Below are 14339 nucleotides of genomic sequence, written 5' to 3'. Positions count from 1 at the left end.
CACATGATTAAATTTTCCATGTCACTGTTTACGTGCTTATTTGAAAACCATACAAAGATTTTTCAAATTACAAACTTTGTATTCACAACCTTTCACTACAAAGTCTTCAGGTTGATCTATGTAAATTTCTTTACCTAATTCACGGTTTTAGAAAAAGCTGTCTTAACATCCATCTGATGTATCTCTACGTTCTTTATGGCAGCAATAACAATTAGTATCTCAACGGAAGTAATTTCCGTCACAATTGAATTAGAATCAAGGAAATCTACACCTTCTTTTAGTTTATAGCCTTTAGCTACCAACTTAGCTTAATATTTTTCCACAGTTTCATCTACCTATCGTTTCCTCTTAAAGACTCATTTACATCCCATGGTCTTACAACCTGGAGGTAAACTAGCAAGCTCCCAAGTCTGGTTCCAACGGACTGAGTCCATTTCACTAAATGAAGCTTCTTACCAGAATGGGGTTTCAGTAGTAGATATCAAGGCTTCTTTACAAGTCTGTGGCTCAGACTAAGCTAGGCATGTTATGAAGTCGGTTTCATAAGAAGTCTCAAGTCTAATTATTTTACTTCTCTTAGGCTCAACATCAACTTCATCTTCCTTTAAAATAAGTTCTGACTATTTGAAATAAATCTAGGGGATCAACAACACATCTCTAATGAGGTACAGGTTTAGAATAAACATGTTCAAAGAACTCAGCATCCCTAGATTCCGTAATAATATTCACACCAATGTCAGAAAAAATCAGAACACACAACCAAAATCTATTTGTAGAAGTATACTCAATATACCCTATACGAAAACACAATCAACATTTTTGGTTTCAATCTAGTTCTTTTAGGAAGAGGAATTACAATCTTAGTCAAACGCCCCCACACTTTGACACATTCATAAGAAGGTCATCTACCGTTCCATAAACCATATGGAGTTTCATCTGATTCTTAAAAGGGTACTTTATTCAGGATATACTAGTTAAGAGGACTCCTCCCCCCACAAGGCCGCAGGTAATCCTGAACTAATCAACATGGAAATTATCATCTCCTTAAGGATACGGTTGTTATGTTCAAGGCTTCTAATTGGTTTCCAACTTCAAGTTTATACATCTTAAGGCTTCTAAGGCGTCATCCTTATCCTAAGCAAGTATACAAGATAGTACCTCGTACAATCATCTACGGAAGTTATAACCATCTTTACCACAGTGATTTTGGGTTGAACTCATGTCAACTAGGCCTAACTGAATTAATTTAAAGGCTTATAATTACTCTGAACATTTGTGCTAAAAGATTTTATAGCATATTTTGATTCTTCACAGATTTCACTTTTGTGTTCAAAATCCAAACTAAATTTGGGTACGAAGCCTATGCTAGCCAGTTAAGCATTGACTTATAAGTTTACGGTTCCAAGTCTGCCACGTAAAACAATCAATCACACAAAGATATCACAAGAATCAATTACGTTCACATCATCAGTTTTTCCGTTAAGCTTATATAGACCCAAAGTCCTATAACTCTTGCTTAAAAAATCACTGCCTAGTTACAACAAGTTTTCCAGATTCAATTAAGATCTTAAATATTTTTCCATCTACAACAGAACAAGATACAAGATTTTCGCATATGCTCGGAACATGAAAACTTCATTCAATGTGAGAATATTACAGATATGAGCTTCTGCTCGACCTTTTCCTTTTATGCAACCTCTATTGCATATGAGTTACTCAATAAGAGTTTCTCGACATCCCCTATCCTATGATAGGAGGTGAACAGGTCTCTGTTTCAACAAACATTCTTGGTGGCTCCAGAGTCCACCTACTGGTCTCTCACATTGGTTATTAAAATAACTTCCGACATCACGCCACCAAACTCGTTCTAGTTTGTTTCAACTAAATAGCATTAACTTTCTACTTATTAAGGTTTTTATGTTGTCTACAATTTACTGCCGCGTGGCCAGGAATTTTACAAACATAACACTCACCCTTAACTAAAGTAATTCTGGATTCAGGTTTACGAAATATACCTTTATCATGAAGACCATGCTTATAGTTGCGTTCGATATTCTCACCTTTGCCATCTTTGGAAGATTTGTTTCCAACCACATGCGGCTATTAGCCATGTCCCTCGGAGATGACACCTTTATTAACAAATCACAATTCCAAATCAGAAAGTAAAATATGAGTTTTGAAGATAACATATATATACAAACTTCGTTTGAATCAGCGTTTCAAAAAACTCATGGTTACCCCACAAAAATTAATTTAGTTAACAACAATTTTCTGCTCGTCAGAATTTTTCAGAAACGTTTTTCTGTTTTGTAAAATATCAAAAAAAATACTTGTATAACTCCAAAATTCTGAAATTTTAGGGTAACTATAAGGATGTCTACTACGTTGTGTCAAAAGGGTTCATCGAAATTCCTTTTATATTAAAAGATAAAATTGAAACTCTACAGCTGACCAGAAATTCGTTTTTGTTTTTCACTCTACAATTAACATCCATGATTCACAAACTAATCAATCGTTTTCGATTATTACAAATACTAATGTCTTAAGATTGTTGGGTGCAATAATCAAAAACAAAGAAAAATCAAATAAGCAAAAGTTATTGATACTTAGCTCCTTTATAATGGAAGTGATTGCTTTGACGAAACGAACAAGCTCCCCGTATCTCCGCAACAACAATAAGGCAAAACTTTGGAAAATAGAGTAAGTCACGTGTTCAACACGCTGTCCTTAAGACATTAGCGCCCGGCTACACTCAAGAGTGATGCTATAGCCCTCACAGGACGGATATCTCCAGGATAAAACACCCTAATACACCTACTACTAGCATATGTAGTAGATGCTCAACTTGAGCTTGGCAACTCCGAAAAAACCGTTAAGGAAAATCGCGAATGCTTAAAAACCGCTATAAAATATTTTCCCTTAGGGGTCCCTCTAAAATATAGAGCAACCCCTTTCCCATAGATTTTACAAAAGTAGTGAATTTCTTTATATAATTGACAAATACAACTTAAGAAGAAAAACTCTCCGATGTGGGACTAAAACTTTATATACTTTCTTAAAACTACTAAAAATTGGAAACTCCACGATGTGGGACTAAAAAGTTTCATTCACAAAATAAAACAATAAATTATAATTTTTTATTAAAACTTTAAAAAAATATTTTTTTATTAATCGTTTTCCAACAGAAATCACCGTGAGTTCAGGATTTTTCATGGGGTATGACACTTGTTGTCTGCAACCAGGAATTGATTCAGTTGGTAAACGAGCCAAAATGCCAAATGTAAATATGTAATCTCTTGTAGAAACTGAAATATTTCATCAAAAGGCTTTTAATTTTTTTTTACAGAGAAACAACAATTCTTAGGGTTTGAGAGTATATTGAGTGATGGAAACACGGAGAAAATGAGTTTTCTCTCGTATATGTTGTTGTTGATCTGATAATGCTTGAACCTGTGACCTCAAACATAAAGAACGTCAGAGAAAAGATACTAATGACTGACTCACTGACAGAGTAATGTCCCTCTGATTGAAAGCTAAACACAACATTTGGTGATACGCACAGAAACACATCAAATTTTCTTGGGTGTTTACTGTTTACAGAATGTACAAATTAGTGTAGTAGATATTTTGGTTGGTGGAGGCTTAATGCACAACTTTTAATTTAAAGAAGTTCCACTGCTAGGAAATATTCTCGATCATGCCTCCACCAGTTCCCACTGAAAGGTGCAGTGCGCTGTTACAGCCAGAGGAACACCCCATAATATTGGCACAACTGTCATATTTAGCTTTTCCTGTAGAATACCGTCGCCTGCTTTTTCTGCAGCCACAATCGGAGGATATAAGATCTTAGCATTAGCTCGTTCAGTAGTGAAACAAAGGAAAATTATGTTTCAGGGTTAACTAAGCGAATTTCCATTTCGTAATAATAATAATAAATAAAATGATTTCAAGGTGTCGGGTCTAGGGAGGCTATGAAAAAGTTCACCAATCTAACAGTTTTACTGCCATAATCAAAAAAGGGACTGTATTACAATCTACATCATTTTGGTACCTTGAACAATGAGAGACCAATCTAGCTTGCCGAGTGCAGCATCCGCAATACTCCAATTACCGTAAAATCTGCACCCATCAAGTATACAGTTAGGTTTATGCAGATTGATTAAGTTGAATTAGTGGTTGTTCCTTATGAACAAGGCTTAATTTGGGGCCCTGAAAAATAATTGGGGGCCCCTATCTATAGGACAAAAAAGGTCACGAAATAGTAATTGGGGATTATCCCTTATCCCATTTTTTTAAATGGCTAAACTTCCCCTAATCATTAGTGTTGATTAGTGATTAAGTTAAGTTAATAAATTGGTAATGATTTAGTTGGATTAAAATCAGATTTAGGGATTAAATTTTGTTATATGAAAAATTGTGTTTTTTGTGTTGGAGAGAGGAAGAAAGTGAGTTTTGGGGGAAAATTTAGGATTATTTGAAATGAGTGATACTAGTGGAGGAAATGATGTAGGTGAAGATTCAAACAACATACATGATTGTGTTGATGGTGAGATTGTCTCAACTAATCCTATGGATTGGATGTTTGATGAAGAGATGTTAATAGAGGAAGCCTTGAATAATGGTGGAAATGAAGATCATATTGCTCAAAATGAAGGAACCAATTCTCCATATGAAGAACCCGGAGCTCAAAACAATCAGGTAAACTTCCTATACTCTTCAAATCGCATGAATGGTGCTCCAAGTGGTCGATTCATGGTCAATATGCAACAGCTCAGTGTGGGGGTCGTTAGGTCGAGAGTATAATTAACTAACGACTCTTCTGAGTCGTCAGTGACTTAGCACCCTAAAAACGACTCCACTGTGCAGGTTATGAAAAATCGTCAACAAAGTTTGAAATAATTGACGACTCCAATCTGCAGTTATGAAAAATCGTTAACATAGTTTGATAAAGATGACGACTCCATATTTTTGGTCATCTAGAGTTGTTAACTCAATATATTTAGAACCAAACAACTAAATTACCTTTTATTCTCTGTAACTATCACTCTAAAGGTCGTTAGTTTAGCATTACTATAAACGGACGACCCTTTCATATTAACTGAGAGTCGTTGTTCCGTACGTCTGAAAAAATTGACGACTCAAACTTTTTTTTTTTTTAATAATTTCTGAATTCATAGCAACATTTCATTGAATCCTGAAAGTCATACATTGTTCATAGGGTTAAATACAATACATGATAACGATGCACTTCTAGACTCAATCAAAAAGCATGTAATTATACATGGTTCCATGTAAGATAAAGTAGCAATCGTGTAACTCAAACTTTTTCCCACGAAGCAGCTCGTAGTATGCATACGCCTTCCTCATCTGAAAACGCAAACATATTTAGTTAGTATCGATCAAAGTTGTGGATAAGTTTTACCTCTTGTTTAAATACTTACACTTAGAGTACCCAACATATCCGGAAAGACTTCCCTTACGTCCGTAAATTCTCTTTTCAAAACATCACACTCGAATTTTATCTCCTTGAAGAGTTCCTTGACTTGTTTCAAAGACCTTGAGTTGCGATTTCCGTCCAACGCCACAAAAATGATGAATACGCGGTTCCACCAAGCATCCGATGTTTCATCAATGCCTTTGTCTATACTTTCAAAGTGGTTTGTGACTGTGAACCAAGCTCTCGTAATGGCACAATTCTCTGCAGGAGTGTAGAGAGTCATGGTGTTTCTCTTTTTTTCCTCTTGGATGATGAATAAATGAGAAGGAGAAGAGAAGGTTGATAATTATGGTTTTGGTAAGGAAGAGGTGAGATATGGGTCTGTATTTATAGAATTGAACGAGCCAACTGCCTCAACCACATTTGGTAGATTTCAATTCCCCAATAAATGCTAGTAGTATCATGAGTCGTTAATGTGTTACATTTACTACTAAATGACTCTTAGAGTCTTTATATTACATCGTCAGGTTGGACATATAGAATTGAACGACTTTAGAAGAAAACTTAGCAGAATGGTGTATATATGTTATTCTGGAGTCGTTAGTTTATGTCGGGAGTTGTCAAATGATCTTAAAGTGTCGGCAGTTCACGTTTTAGCAGATTGACGACACTTTTATAATGCTCAAATTTCTGTCACAGAAGTCGTTAATCTGCAAAAGATTGGCTGCCGATTCTACATGGTGTCGGCCACCTGCAAAATATTGGTTGACCACACTTGGGATCGAAAAGATGATTTCTGAAGGGTCGTCATTTTTTATTTATGTCCACGACGATCCTTGTTTGGAATATTTATGGTTGAACTAGTATTATTGAATTAAAAAAAACATACATGTACTATGAAATAAAATATAAGGAAAAGACATAAAATAGTTCAATACATTGCGCTAGAAAATGTATATGAGATTAATTATATTGGGAGAATTTTCATTCAACTTCCTCCAAGAGAGTGTAGCAGTCCTCGTGCAAAAACTCATGGCCATACCTTAATTCGTATTGGGTCCGACCCAACGAACACTGGAAAAACAATTATTTTAATAAGTTAGTGTTGTTGTTGAATAATTATAACCAAATAAATAATTTTTGATGAACGGCCTATTAATTCACAAACTTACTCTATTCATGCGGTCTTCGTTTGGCATAGCGTCCTTACGAGATTTCAATTTGTTTCTCAGCAATACGCATTCATTGTATAAATAAGCGTACCTTTTCCTTATTTACAGGAGCGTCCTCCTATAACGATTTCCGTTTAGTTCTTTAAAAACCTTAAACACACATTTCCACCAAGCATTGGTGTTTTGATCATGCCCAAGGTAAGGCCCTCTTGTTGGGTCTTTGTTATTGGTAACCCATTGCGCTTCCTCAACGGAGTGCTTTGTGAGAGTGGTGTGTGCTCTAAAAATAACAACATCTTCTAGATTATTGAACGGAGTTGGAGCCATTTTTAGTGTTTGAAAGTGATGGGTGACTAATTTAGGATGATTGAAAGTGATGGGTGAATAAGTTTGAAAGAGATAGGTCTCTATTTATAGCAAAAATGTACTCAACGGCTACTTTTTTTAATAAAACCGTTTCTTTTTTTCAAAAAAATAGCAATAACTGCTCCTAGGAATCAAACAAATCTTTGATTTTGAAATTCTGCATTAATTGCATGAAGAGTCGGCATTGGCTATGTATATAACCAAACGACCCCTTAGTATGTTTAGAGTCGTTAATATAATCTGTGAAGAGTTTTTATTTGAACATATAATATCTGGACGACCCTCTGATGATGGTTTTCTGTTTTTTTTATTAGTTGGTAGTAAGACAAAGCTCTCAGCCAGTACCCGTATCTACATTGGGTCCAGATATACCTCCCAACACTATATGACTGATTTGGTACGTTTACCTTAACCGAATCGATATATTTATATATTCAAATAATTTTATTTGTGATCTCATGGTTGTCTAATGTAATTGTTTCCTGAATGTAGATATTGGAAACCAAGGATGACATCAAGGAATGGCTTATCCCTAAGGAAAAAGAGAAGATGTGTGTGGTTGTTCAAAGTAGACACGTCGATTGTAACAAGATGGAAATGGTATGCGAGAGAGCGGGTAAGAAGGGAGAAAGTCACAAAGACAAGAATTACAAGTGTGAGAAGAATACGACTAGGGTCTAAAAAACAAATTCGAAGAAGTGTGAATGCCCGTTCAGGACTGTTTTCAAAAGACGTCATGAAACCAATGTATTCCGATTGTACAGTATTCCGAACGGTCGTCACAACCATGATCCACCCACAAGTTTATATGGACACACTGCATATGCCCGGTTGAAACCACATCAGATGGATAAAGTTAGGAAGATGAAGGGATTTAGACCACTCAAGATCCTAAATGCAATAAGGGCGGAAGATAAGGATAACTTGTCCACCATTTCCACAATCAACACCGCCAAAGCAACGATTAAGAGAACTGAATGGAATGGTAGGTTGATTATGCAACAATCAGAGTGGTTAGGGGAAACGCTAAACTACGCCATGCAAACTAAGGTGGGTCCGGATGAAAAAGTGACTCATATTTTTCTTGCACATCCAAGGATGGTGGATTTGGAACAGTGTTTTTACCAGGTTCTCTTCATAGATTGCACTTATAAGACAAACAAGTATAACATGCCGATGTTGAACGTGGTAAGCCATACTTCGGATAAAAATTCATTCACCGTTGCATGGTGCTTTATGGAAAAAGAAGAAATAGAGGACTATGTTTGGGCGTTGGAACAAGTTAGGTTGATTTACCATGGAGTAGAGACGCCGCAGGTTATATTTACGGATAGAGATTTTGCAATTATGAGTGTCGTTCGTCAAGTCTTTCCACTTGTTCAACAATTTCTTTGTACGTGGCACATCCAAACTAATCTTTTTTCTAATTGCAAGAATCAAATCCAAAAGATCCATGCTAAGAAGGGTAATCAACCTTCTAAGGAGGAAGAGGATCGTCTAAGTAAACTTTCCAAAAAGAGCGAGCGGAAGAGAAAAAGAAAGAAAAGGAAAAATATGATGAAGAAGGGGATCTAAGGAAAGTTTTTCTCGAGGATTGGGACCATTTGGCTCATTCGAAAACAGAGGTTAAGTATTATGCTAACTTACAAAAGTTTATTGATGTTTGGAGCACGGATCATAAGAAGGTTGTTGAGTATTGCCTGAATACATGGTTGAATCCTTGGAAGGAGAAGTTTGTTTATGCATGGACAAAAAATACAAGCACTTCAAAAATGAATCTACAAATATTGCAGAGGCGTCTCACGGGCGTTTGAAAAAAAATTGGATCAAAATAGGTGTGGGGTAGTTACGGTACAAGAAGCTATTCACGAGCACGCATAGGATGACATAAAAAAAATAGTCACTCAGATGGAGTTGAGTAAAGATCGTTTTCTGATGCAACACATAAAGGACAAAGATTTGTTACGATTGGTAGCACACCAAGTATCATGGTGGGCAATTAACTATATGATGGATGAGCTTATAGATTTTAGAGCTAAAGAGGAGGCCGGAAAGGTGAAGTGTAATTGTACAACCGATGTTTGGCTCGGCCTCCCTTGTAAACATAAACTTGGTGGGTACAAAGATTACATTCATCTTGAAGATATCGATCCATTATGGAAGCAACTTTCATTCATCCCAAAGCCCACGGGTTTAGACGATGAAGAATTTGGATACTTGGAGATTGGAAAGTGCATCAACGAAAAATACCGAAAAATGAATTGTGCAGGAAGACACATTTTGGTTGCTAACTAGTGGTCGGCCGCCCGTAAGAGCTTGGGGTTTGAAGGAGAGCCAATTAAACAAAAACCACCCAGAAGACCAACAACTAAAATGTCATTTAGAGAAACTGTTAACAAGGACAAGGGTTGCGATAGAGACCTATCACGTCATGAGCATGTCCGGGAGGAATATGAGGAGTACGAAAAGTCTTTCATTCCTAAGAAACGAGGTCGGTCAAAAGAGCAAGAAAATGAAGATATGGATATTGTTGAGCATGTGGTCAATACCCAACAAAGCCAAACTAGTAGTATGGTGACGATAAGAGGAATAAAGGGTAATCCTAAGACACCCAGGGATTCGCAAGGAAGACCATATCGTGTTGCTTACACTATATACAAAGAGTATACCGACCAACTTCCTTACGTTATCTTAGATCACCTTATATCCACCGACGACGTTGATGGGGATGGGAATTGTGGTTACCTTGTTGCAACGGAACAATTAGGGAATTTCGACGAGGCAGACGAACTTAAGCTCACCCAAATCGAACATGCAAGGAAAAAATGGCACAAAAACTAGTTGAGGACAAACAACTCTATTTGATAATGCTCATGGAAGGAGATGAAAAAGAGAGGGAATTTAAGTTTAGGGAGTTGGTTTCAAATGTGAAATGGAGGAAGGGGTCGAAAAAGGCCGGTTATAAGTTTTGGATGCAAATGACTTTTGGTGGTCAACTTTTAGCGGACACATTCACTTGTGTGGTAATTGTATTCAGGAAAGGCTTCCCTGGAGCGTCTTGTATGTACGTACCCTCAATAACTAGGTGGGACGCGGCGATAAAGAAAAGAATAATTATAATGGCACATGTCAACAATATCCATTACATAGGTTTGAATATTTCCGAAGAATTTCCTTTACCACGGGTGATCTTTGTGTTATCAACTTTTCCGAAGATTGGGGAGACTACACAAGGAGTGGATAAACCAGTACGAGTATGGAATGAACATGTGGAATGCTTTGGAAGGAACACTAAGTACAATGCTTGAACACGTTGACATGTGCGACTAAATGTGGAAGGAGTTTTTTTTTTTGGAAGTCAATGCATGAATACTTGGATGTTTGTATTATCACTAATCCTTAACGACTACAATGTGTTTGATCTTTGTGTTATCAACTTTTCATTACAGAACTTTTCTTTTTTAAGATTAGAGTCGTTTACATTTAAGAAAATCAAGGTAACGACTCTTACATTACCAACCTGAATCGTTAGGTAAGTATTCATAAATATAAACGACCCTTGTATTCCATATATCATGGCCTCCTGTATGTTTTGGAAATTCAGGGTCGTTACCGTGCCAATTACCAAACGAACGACTGCAGGCATAAGTTTAAAGGGTCGTTAACTATGTATTAATTAACTAACGACTCTATCTGACCAAAAAATTGGGTCTCCTGGATGTTTCGAAAACTTAGGGTCGTTATATTCTATTAACAAACGAGCGATTCTCTAACCCCATATTTGAGGAACATAAAGTCGTTTTTGTTATATCAATAAACGAACGACTCAGAATAACATATAGGGTCGTAATTGTGATATCAATAAATGAACGACTCGGAACATTTTGTTGTGCAAGGTCGTTTGTTTTTATAAAACTCAAACTTAACGACTCCAATTGTGTATCTTCAACGGCTCTTTATGAAGATAATATTTCCCAAAAAAATAGACGTTGGGTTATTTTCTATATAAAGATTCAACCTTAAACTGTCTAAAAGAACTTAAAACAATCGAAGTATATCATTTTTTCAATGGAAAGTTCGTTGACAACTACCAATTCAATTGAAAGCATACTTAGAAGATGCAAGCGACCAACCAAATCAATATTGGCAATGGAAGAAGAGATACGCAAACGAAGCATGCGACCTACTAAAAAATCATACACTTGCACGCCATATCCTACGAAGGAAGAAGAAGAGAAGCGTGAGTCCGAAAGACGAGGCAAAGAACAAACGCATCTCCGGGAAGTATTCAAGCAAGTCGAGGAAGAGATCGAATGGGTTAAGAATTATTACATCGTCAAATATCTTCACGAAGAACAAGAACATGAAAGTATATTCTGGGTTCAAGTTGGTTGCGTCCCTTTCGTTAATTCCCACAACAAACTACGCTATGATTATGAACCGTTCCACATTCGTGATAGGACGATTCACGTTATGAGGTTGTGCACCATGTACAACGAGTTTCTCGCGAGGCACAAATGGTATAGACGTGCGGCCCACGCTGAATATATCAAATGGAGAGGAGAGCGGTTTTATCACATCGAAACCGCAATGCTAGTTAAATCTCGCACTGGAAACAAGAATAACATCTCCGTTGTCACTCAAATTCATCAAAGAATACTTGATGTATCAAATTCTAACTCGTGTGCAACTCAACTTTGATGTAATGTTATTTCCTTAATGAAATAGATGTCCATTTTTGTGGCAACTTATAAGTTTGCAAAATAAAATAACTAAAATTGACCGACCGTTGAAAGATAAAAGACGACTCTTAAAACAAAATAGACGACCCTAATTTTTAAAAAAAAATTCCTGGACGACTCTAGAAACATAATTGACGACTTTTAATATTTGGTTTTTTTCCTTGACGAGTCTTAAAAGGTTTTAGACAGAGGAGCTACATAGTTTTAGAAATATGTCGTTAATTTAACCAATGGGTCATCAGTGGAGAGTTGTTAATCAGTCATATAATTGTGAACGACCCTTTAATAAAAACAGACAGAGAGGTGGTTAATTTGGACTATAGGTCAGTCGTTGGTCTCCAAAAAATCTGTTGACGACTCTAATACTAAATTAATCTCAACAAGTTTGAATTCGTTGGTATTCATAAAATGTGTTGACGACTGTAAAACATTTTAAGGCGACTTAAATTTTCATATTTAGATTCGTTGATCTGGAAAACATTTGTTACCGACTCAAACAACAAGTTGTCATATTCTCCAGATTTTCAGATCATTTGAACATTCAAATAAGCACAACAACTTCTAAACAACATGCTAAATTGTTAGGAAACCCAATCCACACAAAATACCGATAGTATGAACTACAAAAAATAGTTGTATCTAAGAAAGGCGTAAGTTAAAGTCGACAATACTAAAAGACATAACTTCTAAATGTTAAACCATACACTTTAAAGTTCTAGCCATAAGTTCTTCTCACTCACTACTACCACCTTGACCTCGACCTCGACCTGCGCCTCGACCTCTCTGACTTCCCTGACTTGATGATGTCTTATTTTTCTTTGAAGGACCTTGTCCAAGACTACCCCTTTGAAAACCACCTTCTTCTCCACTACCTTGATCATCACCATCTCCCTTTTGAGAACGTTCTTGTGTTAGTTGGATAGATGTTCTCCTTGTACTCTTACATTGCTTTTCCAGATCAGCGAACATTTTCTTTGTTTGTGGATTTTCAATATGTTGGCAGTACTCAGCATACATGCGACTTTGCTCAGGTTCTTATGACTTGTCCTTTGTCGGCTTTGCAGCAAAATGACTTCATAAAAATCTTCATCCGTTCCCTCTATTTGCATTCAAATACCGATTAAGATTAACATAATTAAAACTGTATCTAAATAATTAATACAATTCGAAAAATAAGTACTTACCACAAGCTTAAGAATGGAAGAGTCATCTCTAGTGTCGGTTGTAGAAGCTGCGGAAGATGCTTTGTTGCTCCTCCTACCCATAGTCTGATCAATCCTAATGACTCGACCGTGGGAGAAGCCTTCATACCATGGCATGTAATCATCGGTTACCTCATGAACTTCATTAACATTCTCCCATCAAGAGATTTCTACCCTACTAGTACCCAAATGCCTATTATTCCAATGCTCAGTCTTAGGCTCAGGTTCATAAGCAACAACCAACGCCTTTTTGTCCGCCTTGCATTTCTTTAATTTATATTTGAAGGGTAGTACATAATCCTCATCGGGTGAATCTTGAATATACCCAAGCTGACGCATTACTTTATGTGGATTGTACATTGAGTATCCATAAGGGTAAAACAGAGGGCCATGGTAATATGCAAGATCTTGCAATCCTCCTACTCTATTTTCCTTGTAGGGATCAAAGGTTACCTCTTTGGCTGTCATGTTTTTCAATTTTTGGCGCATGGATAGCAACTTCAACTTTTTAGCTTCCTCCTTATCCTGAGCTCCAGTGTACTTGTATCGGGTTCCTCTTGGTTTAGTATTGTTCCATGTTGGCTGCAATTGGATGTCTTCATCGCCTTTGATCAATGAGGGGAAATGCTCGTAAATCCACACCCGAAACAGCATCAAAACAATAAAAATAATGTTAAATCTAAAAATGTAGAAAAATAAATATTACGAACAATGAAAAAACTTGATAACTAAAATTACCTGAAGTAAATCCAAGTTCCCGTTCATTTGAGAAGTTCTTTCCCGGGATGCCTTTGCTAGCTGAGCGTTCAAATGTACTATTATCCCAGCCCCCCACGAATACCTACTCACCTCCTCCAAGGGATCCAAAAGTTAAAGAAGGTTGACGCTGAATCTGTTTCCTTTGCTATCGGGAAATATAATCGAAGCAAGGACATACAACAAGTATGCGGCTTCTGTCGCACGAACTTCAAAATCAGAGAGTAGTTCATTGTCTCCATCTTTCTCAAGTGACCTCGCATACATCTTTATAATCTCAATAAGTTTAAACTCTTTCTTTGGGTACTTCTTTCCCATCACAAAGAAGCCATATGTCTTCTTTTCATCCCATCCAAAAAACTTCTCCGTCAATTCATAAATTTTCTTCCAATCTAGGTTTTTATTGAACTTGTATTTCGTGGATTTACCCTCAACCTGCAATCCTAGAATCTGTTCTGCGTCTTCGTGAATCAATTCCATCTCGCCAAAAAGGAATTGGAATGCATCGACTTCGCCGTAAAACCTCTCAGTAAAACATGATACTGCAACCCTGTCATATGCAATCATAGAGTTTTCAACGGAAGCATACAAACCTGAGTTTTCAACAATGGCTCTCACTCTTGGACATTCACCTTCTAGGGGCCATTTTTTCATTTTTGCATAA

This window comes from Papaver somniferum, chromosome 10 (assembly GCF_003573695.1).
Source record: "Papaver somniferum cultivar HN1 chromosome 10, ASM357369v1, whole genome shotgun sequence".
NCBI classification, from domain to species: domain Eukaryota; kingdom Viridiplantae; phylum Streptophyta; class Magnoliopsida; order Ranunculales; family Papaveraceae; genus Papaver; species Papaver somniferum.
This window is presented reverse-complemented; position numbering follows the sequence as displayed.